Source organism: Rattus norvegicus, chromosome 14 (assembly GCF_021556685.1).
Source record: "Rattus norvegicus strain SHRSP/BbbUtx chromosome 14, alternate assembly SHRSP_T2T, whole genome shotgun sequence".
In the NCBI taxonomy this organism is placed as follows: domain Eukaryota; kingdom Metazoa; phylum Chordata; class Mammalia; order Rodentia; family Muridae; genus Rattus; species Rattus norvegicus.
The window spans coordinates 8,952,941-8,966,462 of record NC_141547.1 but is presented as its reverse complement, the minus strand read 5'-3'; the positions used below and the strand labels follow the sequence as shown (position 1 = coordinate 8,966,462).

The 13,522-nt window shown below is 47.3% G+C and overlaps 1 long non-coding RNA gene across 3 annotated transcripts in view; it reads left to right on the top strand.

Annotated features, from left to right (window-relative positions):
• LOC148001212 (uncharacterized) overlaps window positions 1–13,522 on the top strand; it is a 50,941-nt gene that overhangs the window by 607 nt on the left and 36,812 nt on the right. The window contains exon 3 of one of the 3 annotated variants that reach the window (XR_015637277.1): window positions 306–2,046. The exons of the other annotated variants lie outside the window; for them this stretch is intronic. This is a non-coding gene — a long non-coding RNA (uncharacterized LOC148001212). Of the gene's footprint in view, window positions 1–305; window positions 2,047–13,522 lie in introns of those variants that run through there. 3 annotated transcript variants of the gene reach the window in all.

Here is a 13,522-nt window from a genome sequence, read left to right as displayed (position 1 = left end):
TCATACACATGGTGTTGACTTAATTGTTACAAGTATGGGGTTGAGTTAAGCATTACGTGAATGGTGTTGAGGTAAACATTACAAGAGATAACATATAAAGAGTGCTTAGCAAGTAATTTGTGACTGTTAATGGTTTTGTTTTTAGCCCCAGAACACAACACAGCCATTTTTTCAGGTAGTTTTGCATCTAGGACTCCCGGGTTCATTCCTTCTGTGTGCTGGTTCGCCCAGCTAAACTCACATAGCGTCTTGACTCTGCCTGGACCAGTGACCTCCTGAAACTGTGCAAATGTCTTGTGATGTAGGGATATATATGGTCGTTGTGGAGAGATTCCTGGAACCCAAAGAAGTTCAGAAGAGTGGTGACTATCTTGATTCTGCAGATGAAATTTGGAGAAGCTATGCAGTACCTCACTTATTTTGTAACGCTCTGAGAACTAGTTTGACATTTAAAGTTTTCACGTTTCTCATGAGGAAGTCATGCAAATGACATTTACACTTACCCTTTTTCTCTTCTATTTTTGAGACAAGAGGTTTGCTTTGCAGACTAGGCCTACCTTGAACATACAATCTTTCTACTTGAACCTCTAATGCTGTAATTTGCAGGCATTTGCCACCATTCTTGGTCCTAAGGTCACTTGTAGGTCTGGGATTCCATAATGTAGGAATTGTCCCTTGGGAGATAGTAAGCAAGCTTTTTGATAGGCACCACATCTCTCTGGTTCCTCCAGAACAAAGCCGTGCTCTGGGACCAATTTGTATCATTTGGGCTCTCTGTTTTGTTTGCCTCTTACGTTTCCCATACAAAGTTTTACACGGGGGTGGGGTTCTATCATTCGATACCTTTGTTTTACATGCCACTCCTGTCATGGGCACAGCCCAGAAAACCCAGAAACTTCCGGGGAAAGAAGAAAAGGAACAGCTTCTGGGCACTTGGCTTCTGTGCACTGGGATGCATTTTCTACTCGTGAGCAGTACAGGGATTTGCATGGGGTTTATTACATCCATTTTGCAGGTATGGACCAAGATTCAGAAAGACTTACAGTCACAGGACATGTAAGTTATAGAAGTGGGGCTCAAATTTAGGCTAACTCCAAAGGTCTGATTTCCCCCAAATCACTGCTGGCCTTCCTGTGTCTGTGTCTGTTTTATTCAAGAACCACAATTCACCCACTTTCCCCACTATGTCCATGATCTAGGACCACTATTCTAAGGAGACCTCTTTTTAAACAGCTGGCAAACACCCGAGACACCAGTCTCCTTTACCCAAGCAGAAGGATGAAAGTAACTTCTTCATTTCTTGCACCTACTTCCTGTAAAGCTCTTGCAGTCAAGGCCCTGACTAAGCTGCTAGGCTAACGGCTCTCAACCTTTGGGTCTCGACTCCTTTGGCAAACCTTTATCTCCAAACTATTTACATTGTGATTCCTAACAATAGAAAAGCCATGATTACAAAGTAGCAACGAAATAATTTTATGGTTGGGGGTCACCACAGCAGGAGAAACTATTAAAGGGTCGCAGCGTTAGGAAGGTTGAGAACCTCCGCTCTAAGGATTTTGTTTACAAAGTTGGGCGCAGTGTGGTTCAGAAGGGATTGAGGAATACGCATGCTTAGGAAGTACCCAGAGCTCTCCTTGATGACCGCTTGTAAGGTGGGAGGCAAAAGGCCCCCTATACAATGGCTTTTAAATCTAAACCTAAATTGTCTTTCCAACAATGACCTCTGAAAAACAAGTGAGAAAAGGACAAGAAAAGTAGAATCCTCTCAGGAGCTAACCCCAGTGGTTCAGTTTCATCTGGATACAGGTGGGCCAACCAGAACTGTGTGTAAGGAGGAAAAGTAACGAGAAAGAGAACTCATTAAAGGAGAGGGAGGATGAGGAAGCAAAAGAAGAGGAAGAGGAGGTGACGACCAGAGTCCCATTCCGCTGGGAATCTGCCACGGTGAAACTGAAGATCTGAAAACTAGAAAGATCCACACTAGACAAATATGGGCTGCAAAGAAGTAATGGCTTTTTAATTTCAATTAAAACAAATCCAGACTGGAATAGCATTGGTTTGGTTGCAAATAGATAAGTATCAGATTTTAGGGTTCTGAGCGGAAGAAGTCCAAACTCATAATCTGGGTGCAATTTGGTTTTAATTGATTGATTGATTGATTGATTAAACTAGCAGAGACAGTGTCACTTCTGTATTCAGGAGCAGATTGGGGACGCTGTCCAGAGCACAGGGAGTAGAGCAGTCTAGGCAGTAGAATGTACTTGGAGAGAAGGCCACGGACACAGTTTGCAGAGGCCGCGAGGGGCCATAAAGATGTCAGCTTTTTGATGGACTTGATAGCTCAGGCCTGTGATCTGAACACAGAGGCAGGGGAATTGCTGTGAATTCAAGGCCAACTGGGGTTACATAGCAGGCTCCAGAATAGCCTGTTCTATGTAATGAGGCCCAGTCTCAATATAAACAAGATGGTAGGTTCTTGGAGTCGGAAGCAGGGTCTGATGCAGGATAACAATGTATGGTCTTCACACCTTCCCACATGTAGCAAGCATTGATCATTGATTCCAGAATGTTCCTGCTGCACACATCTCAGAATCCTTCACAGGACCATGGGTGCTGTGCTATTACCATTTGATCACAGTCGGCACATGATAGGAGCTTTAATGTACTTCTACGTGAAAGACTAAGCTTTACAGGTAAAGTGCTATCCCGCTCTGCACGGCACCACGTGAGAGCTATACAGTGCCATGGCACACATCTGAGGAAAACAATTTAAGGCATGAAGGGTTCACTTCAGCTCTGGGTTTCAGACATTTCAGTCCCTTATGGTAGGAAGTGCCTGGTAGAGCGAAGCAGCTTACCTCATGGCGGGAACAAGGCTGTAAGCAGGAGCAAATGGCTGCATAGTACACCTTCTCCTTTCTCTCCTGCATCGATTCTGTCTAGGTCCCCAGACTGTGAGCTGGTGCCAACCACTTCCAGGGTAAAGACTGTGCTGGTTTGAATGGTCCCTATGGGTTCATATATTTCAATGTTTGGTTCCTAGCTGGTAGCCTGTTTAGGGAGGATTAGGAGGCGTATTAGCCTTATTGGAGGTGTGTCACCAGGGGTAAACTTTCAAAAGCCAACACCGGGCCCAGCCACCTTGTGGATCAGGCAGACTTGCCCACCATGATGGTCATGGACTCACCCTCTGAACTGCAAGCAAACACCCAGTTAAACGTTTCCGTTTATGAGCTGCTTTGGCCATGTTGTCTCCTCACGGCAGTGGAATAGTGACTAAGACACTTCCTTAGTTGATCCTCTCTGGAAACACCCTTGCGGACATGTCCACAGGGTGCTTTATTCATCTTCAAGACGTCTCTCAGTCCAGGCACGTTATCACCCAAGATTAGCCTTTACAGACAGGGCTACCTCCGGCCTCAAGGGTGAGTTGGAGACATCACCTCCTGAACACGTAACAGGGATACTCAGAGGATGAGAGCTCTTGCACAGGATCCAGGCTCAGTTCCGAGCACCTTGACCCCTGGGACTGGAGTTAGGAAAGGCCGTGAGCCACTTTGTGGGTGCTGGGAATCGAACCTTGGTCCTCTGTAAGATCAGTGGATACTAAAACCACTGAGCCATCTCACAAGGACCCTAGACTACACCTTAAATAGTGAGCATCTAGTCCTTTATAAATATTTACCTAGCAACAGACATATTCGTTGTATTGACTGGCTTAGAATAGGAATAACCGTGTTTGGTGCCAGTAAGTAAGTTTTTAAAGCTCTTTTTACTGCTACATTTATTTATGTACTTGTTTGTTTGTGCGTGCGTGTTGTGGGTGGATGCACATCTGTGAATGGAAGAGAGGACAATTCTCTACTAGGGAGTCCTCTCCTCCCACCATGTGGTCCTAGGTTTCTAACCCCGGTCATCATTCTTGGCAAGAAATGCTCTCTCCCTGAGCCATCTCACCCACCGTCCCCCACGTGAGTAATTTTTGAGACGAGGACAAGCTGGTATCATTCCTGGATTGAGCACACATCGCTGGACAAGAAGTCCCGATTCAGCCTCTGGCTTCAGTGCTCCGAGTTTTGCTGTGAGCAGGAGTTTCAGAGGTCACATAGCTAAGCAGCATATCCCTTCAGCTTTGTCACCACAGCCCCTCGCACATACAAATCATCAGGATAACCTGGAGACCAACACGCAAATCCTGGAACTCTGATCTGCTTACGTGACCCTGACCTCCCTGTAGATTTGTTCATATCCTGTGTCTGGAGTTCTTACAGCAAGCGCTACCCCACCCTGCCTGCTTTCTCTGGACATCTTGTCTGGAGTTCTCACAGCAGGTGATGTCCCACCCTGCCTTCTCTTTTCTCTTAGCTCTTTCTTTCTTTCTTTCTTTCTTTCTTTCTTTCTTTCTTTCTTTCTTTCTTTCTTTCTTTCTCTCTCTCTTTCTTTCTTTCTTTTTATTAACTTGAGTATTTCTTATTTACATTTCGAATGTTATTCCCTTTCCCGGTTTCCGGACCAACATCCCCCTAACCCCTTCCCCTCCCCTTCTCTATGGCTGTTCCCCTCCCCATCCTCCTCCCTATTACCACCCTCCCCCCAACAATCACGTTCACTGGGGGTTCAGTCTTGGCAGGACCAAGGGCTTCCCCTTCCACTGGTGCTCTTACTAGGATATTCATTCCTACCTATGAGGTTGGAGCCCAGGGTCAGTCCATGTATAGTCTTTAGGTAGTGGCTTAGTCCCTGGAAGCTCTGGTTGGTTGACATTGTTGTACATATGGGGTCTCAAACCCCTTCAAGCTCTTCCAGTCCTTTCTCTGATTCCTTCAACGGGGGTCCCGTTCTCAGTTCAGTGGTTTGTCTTAGCTCTTTCTTTATTCCTCTGAGACATCAGGGGTTCACTGCCACTATCTTTCTTGAACTGAAGCACAGTGTACAAATAAACTTGTATGGGGGCAGGATTTTTGCAAAAGGGTCACTCCAGCAGCCCACAAGTTCCCCCAACTCGCGGAACCTCATCCTCACAGCCTGCCATAGCTGGGGGTTGGCGGTGGAAGGGAAGTGATATCCTCATCTAGTGAGTTTAGAACTGGGGTGCCCAGAACAGTCCACAGTGCGGAGACCTGACCACCCCTCGGCCTCAGTTCCCAGCAAGGCATTACACCCTAGTAGTGTCGAGGCTGAGAAACTCTGATGTATGCCCAGCCTTAGGGTCACTATTGGTGTGATGTAACAAACCCAGACTCAGGCATTGCCCGTAGACTATTTCTTTCTTCTCGTCTCTTTGGAGCTCCCGCAGGAGCTCAGCAGATGCAGTGATAAAGCAAAGCGGGGCCCCTTCTTGTATTTGCAGAGCTCTCTGCAGATCCGCCGTTCTCTCATCTCGGCTGGGGAGGCAGGTCCTTTACAAGGCTCAGATTTACTGTTTGGGCTACAGGAACCGGAAGATCTGTGAGGTGCGACTGTGCACACCGAATCTTCTCAGGACCTCGCGTTTGAACCAGAGCGGTTTGTCTGTCAGGCCCCGAGGGCTGCAAGCATTCATTTGACCAGCGGAGTCAGAAAACAGTTTAGCCATTTTGCTATGAAACATCCAAAGAGATTTGGTCTGGGTATTAATATTATTATTGTTGTTATTATTATTTATTTATTTTATTTTTTTTTGCTTTTTACCTTTTCCGGTGAGCAGGTAGACAACTTCGCTAAACAACTAAGAATGTTATTTGGTTGTGGGAGAGGGAAGCGTTTCCCTCAAAATGCTAATGGTAAGGGATGTGAAAAATGTCTCTGCTTTCTGTGACTGACCTCAGTCAGGGAAGAAAGAGCAAGAGACCGACCGGGGTGGGGGTGGGGGACAGGAGAGATCTGAGAGACTCATTTGAGGCCTTCTAACCCCTTCACTTCAAAATGTTCAAGACACTAATGCTGTCCTGAGGAGCAGCCGGTGAAACCCAAAGCCAGGCTGCGGGTCTTGTGTTTGTGGCTAACGAGCGTAGACAAGAGGAGATATGGAAAGCTTGGGGTTCAGCGAGGGCACGGTCAATGGTATTTCATCACTCTGTTCTGGTCCCCGAGGTAAGAAAGACATCAGAGGGCCACCGTCCCGAGGCCCTGAGCAGGGGAAGGCAGGAGGAAAACTTGAACAGAAAATCATCCCAGGTGAAATGGGCCTCGCACTCTTAGGAACGGGGTGAAGGGGAAGGGAAGGCATGACTCATCTAATGAATCACGAGCTAGGTACATACACACACGGTATTCTGTACACAGCCATAATTATTCCAGGATCGCTGACTAAAATCTGTTAGTTTAGTGCCGGTCAAATGTCTTTCAATCCTTTAGCTATGGCTCTAATAAGTCATGTAGTCTTTTATTACATTTGAATATAAAACTTAGATGACTCACGCCATACAACATCCTTGTGATATTCTCCCCGGTTGTAATTAACACTAGAGAGACTTGTTCCCGGACGTGACGCATAAATGGGAAAGGGTCCCTTGGTGCTTGCTTATTTCAGGGAGGAGTTTGCCTCTGGGGTCACCATCTACACATACCCCACTGAGTGGAGAACTCCACCTCGGTATGTCGTGGGTTGTCAGCACAGGATTTAGAACCACCTAGGAGATACAGCGCTGAGTGTGCCCCAGGACATTTTCACTGACTGAAGGAGGGCCTAGCCTGCATGTGAACACCGCCATCGCATGGGATGGGGTCTGGGACTGACTCAAAAGGGGAAAAAGGGGAAAGTCCAGCTGCACACCAGCCCTGGCCTCTCTCTGCTTCTTACCGCTCATTCTTCTCGTTTGTTTTTGAGATGAGGGCCCACTATGAAGTCCTGGCCATCCTGGAGTTCATTAGGTAGACCAGACTGGCCTCGAACTCAGAGGCCTGCCTGATGCTGCCTCTCCAGAGCGCTGGGATTAAACGTGTGCTTCTCAATCTTTCTGCCACACGGCTTCCGCCATGGGGGTTACATCCCGTCCTAGACCATGAGCCACAAAGTCCACTCCTATCTAGGCTGTTAAATTGAAAAAGTGGGTGACTCACCTCTGTACTGGAAACCTGGGAGGTGAGGCAAAGAGCACACATTGTTTGGAAACACCCTTGGGATATTACAAAGCAAGAGGTCAGTACATTGCGGCCCCAAGCAAGGGCTTCCCTGAATTCTCCGAGCCGTCTTAGCAAATCAGTGGAACTCAAGGAAGGGGCCATAGAGTTCCAAATTTATACAGAACTGGTCAGATGCACAGAGCAAACCTTGTGCTTTCAAGTAAGACACGAAGTTAGGGCCAATGGAGTACCAAATCCGTGACCCGTGGCGTCGGATATTACCTCCGGGTCAGTGGTGTCAGAGTCAGACTGGATCAGAGGTTGCAAACACTGACTGGCTGCTTGGTGTGGGGAAAGAGCTCCTATGCATCTGGTACCGGCGTGCTGTGTTAATGGATGGACCAGGGATGAGACAGAACAGAAATAAAACCACTTACCCCCGTGCCCTCTTACTGCGCATGTGCCCCACCATCCGTAACCAGGGAAAGTAAAATTCAAACTCAGGCCAGCGTGACCCAGACGCCCGTGCTTTGGCCTCGCCATCAGCCCCAAAGATGGTGGAGACCTCAGCTCGCAGGCCTGCTGTGAGGTCGGAGTAATGCAGGAGAGAGCATGGGTGCCTTGGAGGTGGGTGGCCGGGTCATAATTTCTTTGCAAGTAAGATTCAGCTTTGAGACTGAGGACAGATGGATGAAGCAGTTGACGACTGGCTGCCTGAGAAAGATTATTGAGACTGGCGTGTGGGACCCCAGGCATTGAGTGGAGCGCTCTGGGGCCAGCGCCATTTTTTAAAAAAAGGACTGAGCAAGGGGCTGGGGATTTAGCTCAGTGGTAGAGCGCTTGCCTAGCAAGCACAAGGCCCTGGGTTCAGTCCTCAGCTCTGGGAAAAAAAAAAAAAAAAAAAAAAGGATTGAGCGCATTTGAAGGTCAGTCCTGACTAGATAATAATTAAAACAGTTTACATGTCCAAGCACGGGCTCTAAACACTTCAAAAGTATCCAGAAAGCATTTCCTCCCCAAGCCCAGCCTTCTCTGTAGTAGAGGTGTGGGAGAAGAAAAGGAATGGGACTGAGAAGAACTCGAGGGAGTAGAAACCACAGATTTACAACACAGGATGTGGCTGGCTCCCATCTTTCTAACCCGGGACACTGGAGTACTGATCTCGGAACTTTTTTTTTTCTTTCCTTTATGCAAGTCACAGAATATTAAGCAACCGAAAAGTTTCAGGCACGGCCAATTTTAGGAGTAGCTGGTTCCAGAACCTAACCCCTGTGAAGTCCCAGGCCCCTACCTTCTGGCCCCTATCCTCCATCATGTGAATCTTATCTCTCAACATCAAGGGAGCACTAGTAGCTCCTTAGTTATCCTCTGGATTCTGGGACAAAGAAATAAGCACTAGGCACGATTCTGATGTTTTCCATATTTCGATGTGTAATTTTCACAAGGATCCTCTGTGTTTGACACAGTCTTGCAGGCAGTAAAACCGAGGCACGTTAAACCACTAGCCCACGGTTTCAAGCCAGAGTCAGAGCTGCGCTTTCTGTCCAGGAAGTCTGCTTTTTTATCACTTCTGTGCTCTGAACTGTCCCTTCTGAAAGAAGCCATGTCTTTGGGGAGCTAGTATACGGCAGGTATTGTGTTTGGGTCCAGTCAGGCTGTATTAGCCAGAGGTTTTGTTTTTAGGGGACAGAACTTATAGGAAAAAATATATATATATATATATATATATATATATATATATATATATATGGGTTTTACTAGAATGGCTTACAGGCTGGGGTCCAGCTAGTCCAACAGTGGCCATTTACCAATGGGAAGTCCCAGAATCCAGTAGTTGTCCAGTCAACGATGCTGGGTGTTTCAGTTAGACTTTAGCGGATGCCATAATCCCAAAGAATTGGGCTCCAGCGGAGGAATGGACTTGCCACTGAGGGGCAGAGTTAGCAGTCAATGTGTGAAAACTTCCTTCTTCCATGTTCTATGTGTAGGCTGTCATCAGTAGGCATGGCCCAGATTAAAGGTGGATCTTCCCACCTCAAAAGATAGGGAGAGAAAAGTGGGCCTTCCCCCATCCCATGGGCAAGCTCCAATCTCTGATACTATTAATGATACCCTGTTATGCTTGCAGACACGAGTCTAGCACGGCTGTCCTCTGAAAGGCTCCAACCAGCAGCTGACTCAGACAGCTGCAGACACCCACAGCCAAACAGTAGATGGAGGTTAGGTTAGGTATGGAAGAATAGGAGGAAGGATTGAGGCCCTGCAGGGGATAGAAACTCCTCCACGGGAAGACCCACGGAGTCAACTAACCTGGACCCTTGGGGTTCTCAGAGACTGAACCACCAACCAAAGAACATATACAGGCTGGACGTAAGCCTCCCCAGACTTACGTACCAGATGCCAGCTTGGTCTTCATGCAGGTCCTGAACAACTGGAACGGGGGCTGTCCCAAAGCTGATGCCTGTCAGTGGGATGTGTTCTTCTAGCTGGGCTGCCTTCTGGTCTCAGTGGGAGAGGATGTGTCTAAGCCCACAGAGATTTGATGTGCCAGGGTGGGGGGATACCCAGGGGGGAACCCACCCACTCAAAGGAGAGGGAGCTGGGGGTTTGGGGAAGGATTGTGTGTGTGGGGTGCCCAGGAGGGGGCAATGAATCAGATGTAAAGTGAATATTAAAAAGAAAAAAAAAGTGGGTCTTCCGGGGAAATGTCAGAAGGAAAGTCAGGCGACTTGTGCCTAACTTTCTATGGGCCATGCCTAATAGACGTGTTGATGACAGTGAAGGGGGAGAGGATTCTGGGAGATTTGTAGTGCAGGTGATGGAAGCCAAGAGAAAGACTAAGGAGCAAGAGAGGACGCCTAAGGCCTTACCTGCGTCTCCAGTTTCCCAACACCGGGACCTGACAATCAGTAGGACTTTTGCCTCACACCTTGAAGACAAAGGTTTTCTCTGGGCTCATAAAATGGCCACTGTTTTACAAGCTTGTGTTCAGTGGGGCATTCTTTTCTGTAAACTTTTGGTGTTTCCATATAAACACTGTTTAATTTTTGCGTTGAATTCTAAACATTCCTATTACCGTGGCAATTTAAACCATTTTGGGGGGGAATCTTTTTCACAATTTGAAATTAATGAAGCAATTTAAAAATCAAAAAAAGAAAGAAAGAAAGAAAGAAAGAAAGAAAGAAAGAAGCAAGCAAAAAGAAAAGAAAAAAATCCCTTACAGGTACCTGACTGTTTGGGTTTCAGTGAATTCCGGATGCAGTCAAGTTGACAACCAAGAACAGCCACCACACAGGGTTAGAGAAAGGAGCCCCTTCTAATTGGCCAGAGTCACTGACTGCTTCTGCATGAGTGCATGAGGAACGCCATTGGTGTTGTGAAATCCCTGGCTGAGACCGGAGGGGGGGTGGGGTAGGGAGGGTGGGGGTGGGGTGGGGGGTGGGGGGTGGGGTGGGGAGGGATGGGGGGGGATGAGCTTTCTCAGAGCTGGGGTGCCTAGAGGCTTCACAGCAAGGCCACTGGTAGCACCACTGGGAGAAAACACAAGTTCGGGATGTGACCGATGAACTCGCCGTTCAAAGGTGTAAGTTTAGTGCTGGAAAATACGACTGCGGAGATCTGCCTCGATGGGAACACGGACTCATTCTCGAAACCAGATAGTAGTAATAAAAAAGCTGAAAATAAAAAGACGGCAAACAGTACTGAGTAAACAAGAGCTGGAGTGGCGCAAACACGGGCAGATGGGACTAACACAGCAGATGGGACTAACACAGCAGATGGGACTAACACAGGGCTCGCCGGGGGTGGGTGTGGGTGTGGGTGTGAGTGGGAGGTGGGGGGTGGGGTGTGGGGAGGTGGTGTTAGCTGGTGAGATGGTTAGGGGCACTAGCTGCTCTTGCAGAGGACCTGAGGTTGGTTCCCAGCACCCACTTTGGGCCACTCACAACCACTTGAAGCTCCAATTCGAAGGGATTTGTCTTTTGGCCTCTGCAAGCGCATGCACACAAACACACACACACACACACACACACACACACACACACACACACACACACACTATTGGCTAAATACATAAATCCTGCAATCACAGCCCTTAGAACAAACGAAACAAATAACATATAAAGACAAGAAGACATTTATAAGCACACAATTATTATTCTGGAAAGTTTCAAAGTATCTTTCCAACGATTAGCCAGAGTTAAAAGTCAAAAGGGCCACAGACTAACAAACATTTTTGCTAGTAAAAAAAAAATCATTCACTTGAACAGAATAATATAACTAGAGGATTTACTATAGCATGTATAAAGACTTCTTATGTTCCCACAGAGAGAGAGAGAGAGAGAGAGAGAGAGAGAGAGAGAGAGAGAGTTTTTTTTTCCTCACAAAAATGGAAATCTGCTGGACATTGATTGCGGTACTGGGATACCAGGAGGGAAGATGGCTGCTGGCTGCTGTGAAGTGAGACCAGCTTTAGATATACAGTCTGTTTCGACACTAGCCTAGGCCATATGCTAAGACCCTGTCTCCAGATAAGTAAGTAAATACAGAAGTGTTTGCGTTAAAATGTTCATATTTCATATCTTGGCTCCCCCAGTAGCTTTAACCACAAATGCTTAGGTCACAGCCTGAAAAATTATGGACTCAGGACCTAAAAATTCTTAATAGCTAAAAACTGAGGGGACAAACGGTAAACTCCTAAAGGTGACACGGAAAGAAAAGGAACCTCACTGTCCTGAGGACATCCAAAGCCTTCCTAGTTCAAAACAAAACCACCGGCAGAGAGACAGAGTCTTCCCTCCAAACCTCAGAGGAACAGGAAGCAGGAGTTCATCAGTGAAACTTGGAATGAATGAAAGAGGAAAATGATAGCACGGGGCTAAGAGGAGAGGGAGCGATGCTGGAGGCCACTCTAACAGCTTGTCATCTTCTTGATCCGTAAAGAAGGAAATGAAGGAGAGGAGGAATCAAAGCGATGGCAGACAGGCGCGAGATACTCAGCAGAGGCACTTGGATGCCAATGGCTGTGGAAGCCGAGAGGGAATACAGGATTTCATAACGAAATAAGATTAAAATTGACTCCAGAAGAGGAACACCAGGGAGCAGTCATTCCAAAACGATGGGAGGTAGTTGACAAGTTCGCAGTGATCTCACTTCCAGGGTTTAGTTATGGTTGGATGTGAGCTCACTGGGACCTGCTGCTCCGAGGAGGGTCAGCCTCGGAGAGGACAAGCACAGCCATTAATCACAGCTAACGAAAACCACCTGAACTTAGTCAACTCCAAACGGATCGAAGGCCTCCATGTGAGACCAGAAGCTACTTAGAAGGGCATCAGGGGGAACACAGGCTATAGCTAGAAAGGGGGCTTCCTGAGTAGGAACCCAGCCGCTTAGGGAATAATGCCAGGAGTTGGCAAATGGAAGGCGGCCATGGTGGCACAAACCTTCGATGCCATCGTTGTGGAGGTAGAAGCAAGGCATATTTCTGTGATCTGTGGCCAGCCTGGTCTACACGGCAAGTTCCAGGACGGCCCGAACTAGAGTCCTGTTTGTTTAAAAAAAAAAAAAAAACAAATGGGGGGAAAAAATCAACAAATGGGACTTCATGAAAGGAACAAACTTCTGCTCATCAAAGGAGACGGAGTGCAGAAGCAGCCCACAGAGCGGTGGGGTGTGTGTGGGGGTAGATACCCATCTGCCATGCACGTGGAGGTCACAGGGCAAGCATGTGGAGCCAGCTCGCTCACTCTTCCTCCTTGATAAGGTTCTGGGAACTGCGCTCAGCAGTGGTTTGTACATGTGTCTCTCTGCTGAGCTCTCTCTCTGTCTCCCTCTCTCTTTCTCTCTCTCTCTGACTCCCAACGTCGTCTTTGAAACCAATACGACTTTAAGACAAAAATCTAAGACGGAGTAAAATAGACCCAGATTTTGGTGGCCTTCCTGCCTCTGCCTCCCAAAGGCAAGGACTCCGTCTGTGTACCACGCACCCGGCTCTGGATAGCTATTAATCACAACACAAATTAGAAACTAATTCAGTTTAAGTTTTTTTTTTCTTGTTTTTGTCTTTTGCTTTCTTGTAATGCTGGGAATCAAGGCACAGGCCTTGAATATCATCTGCGGTCAATCTGTCGCTGAGTTACATCCCCAGCTCACGTGTGATTTAATTACCAAAACCACAAATAAAATGTCGCCATGGTGTAAATGTCTTTAGTCTACTGAAAGACTATGAAGGAACGAATAAGCAAGGTTTATCTGAGACCCACAAGGGTGGTTTGTCCTCAGAGCCCTATTACTGTTCCCTGTGGAGCTCAAGAAGAGAAGCGGTCAGTCAGATCCAGAATGAGGTTCAGTGGGAGAGCGCTTACTGAGAACTTGCAAGGTCCCACCTTTGATTCCTCAGCCCTTCGAGGGACTGGAGAGATGGCTCATTGGGTAATTCTTCACAAGTTAAGGGCCCAATTTCAGCCCTCAGCACTCAAGA